Genomic DNA, 2,500 nt, shown 5'->3' on the forward strand with positions numbered 1-2,500 from the left:
GAGAGAGAGAGAGAGAGAGAGAGAGAGAGAGAGAGAGAGAGAGAGAGAGAGAGAGAGAGAGAGACCTATTCATACCCCCGTTTTCATTAAAACTTTTTTTTTCGTTTTTGGAATGTGGTTTTGGTAGGGGTAACTTCGCCATCTGGTCTCCTAAACTTATGGGTAAGTGTGTCACTGTTAAAATATCTGACTAAAGATAAAATGCAAATCAAATAATTACGAATTCTATTTTTGTTAGACTGTATAAAAGTTTTCTTTGCAAAGTAATTATAACTTTAATTATTAAGTTTTCATGATAAACTCCCCGCTATTAGAATATACTTAACTTTTGGTGTTTTAACAAATACTAAAAATAACGGGCAAAACATGAAGTGATATATTGAATAGTTTAAACTGACGTCTGTGATCTTAATATTCGTAAGAAATACGATGACCTCTCTCGCTCTCTCTCTCTCTCTCTCTCTCTCTCTCTCTCTCTCTCTCTCTCTCTCTATATATATATATATATATATATATATATATATATATATAATATATATATATATACAGTATATATATATATATATATATATATATATATATATATATATATATATATATATGCACAGAGAGAAAAAGAGAGGGAGATATGATGATGAATGGAGAAATTATATATATATATATATATATATATATATATATATATATATGTATGTATATATAAACTGAGTGTATAGTTATGCCGCAACAAAGCAATATCATGTGAAAATCACCACAGGAATAAAGCATCAATGCCTGATTGAATGATTCATTATTTGCTTTTTAAAAAATCAGATATTCAATACAAAAACCACTGATAACAATATAGATAAGAAAAAAACAGTAGCCACAACTTTCACCTAAGAAATTATGATATTCAAATTAATGAGAGAAGTTGTTAATCTTAAATAAAATTTCGTCTGTTCAATTGTGAATTCCTCCCCCCCCCCTCCTCACCTCACCTGAAACACTACATTTTAATATTCCAAATTGGGGTTCTACTACAGATCCAAAGTCATACAATATTTCAGGTAGCAGCCAAGATAAAACGAACTAAGATTTGATCTCTAGACTAAAGACGCTATTGCAGTTTTCTTAAATAATAATAAATAAATAAATAAATTAATTAAGTGCAAGTTTTCTCTGATCATATACTGACACCAGTATGCTGAAATTAATTACCAAATAAAATGCAACTTGTCTCTAATTATACGCTGAAATCAGTATGCTGAAATAAATGTTTAAATAACCGTGGGTCAGACACCAACAATGATGAAACTAAAACGCCTAAGACGCTAGATCGCTTTTACAATGATGGTAAAAAAAAAAAAGAGAGGAATATGGTTATCATCAGATACGGACACCCAAAAGATGCTATACAAAACGTTTGAACAAATTATCCAGAAATTCTCCTAATATTTATATATGGTTAAATGTATACGAATAGACATTCCGTTTATTAATGTGATCTGTAAGACAATAAATAAACAATCCCCCCTGCAATCAATAATATTTTTATAGGAATAAGTTTCTATTCCCCAGTCAAAGTAAACGCCCATCTTGTAAATTATTTAATTTATGAATAATAAAACCAGTAATAAAAGACGAAATTCGATAGATTTACCTGACTTTCAGTAGCTCGCTTTTCCCTCTCATTATTGGCATCTGAAATGTAGAAGACATATGAAATAAAAGATTTGTAACCAAAAATAATGAATGACAAAACAGCTATAAATAGGTCGTTGATATATATATATATATATATATATATATATATATATATATATATATATATATATATATATATATATATGTGTGTGTGTGTGTATATATATATATTTATCTATATATATATACATATATATGTGTGTATGTGTGTATAATATAAATACACACAAACACACATATATATATACATACATATATATATATATATATATATATATATATATACATATCCTCTGTAGGATTATCAAAGGATGACACGCTTCAGAAGCCATGTCCCATGACAATCTTATCCGCAAATACCTGGAGAATTACAGCATCGCCAATTTAGAGCGACCTTCAGAAATGGGTAATACTATTTTTTCCTGTTGGAGCCCTTGGGCTTTTAACATCTTGCTTTTCCAACTAGGGTTGTAGCTTGGCTCGTAATAATAATAATAATAATAATAATAATAATAATAATAATAATAATAATAATAATAATAATAATAATAATAATAATAATAATAATAATTAGAAGTATTCTCCTGAGTAATTCTGAACAGAAAAGTCTCTTCAATCAAAGGAATAAAAATCTCTTCAACTTTTAATCTTTTAAACTTCAAATCAATGCAGTGGAATTCAGATTACACTCCTAATATGCTTAGTAGAATTTGAAAAGATGTTTTTATCACTAACTTCATAATGAATAATACTTGAACAGGAAGGAAATTTCATTTCTAGGAATGACTAATTACTGACTCATTGAAATTATTTA

The sequence above is a fragment of the Palaemon carinicauda genome, chromosome 6 (assembly GCF_036898095.1).
Source record: "Palaemon carinicauda isolate YSFRI2023 chromosome 6, ASM3689809v2, whole genome shotgun sequence".
Classification (NCBI taxonomy): domain Eukaryota; kingdom Metazoa; phylum Arthropoda; class Malacostraca; order Decapoda; family Palaemonidae; genus Palaemon; species Palaemon carinicauda.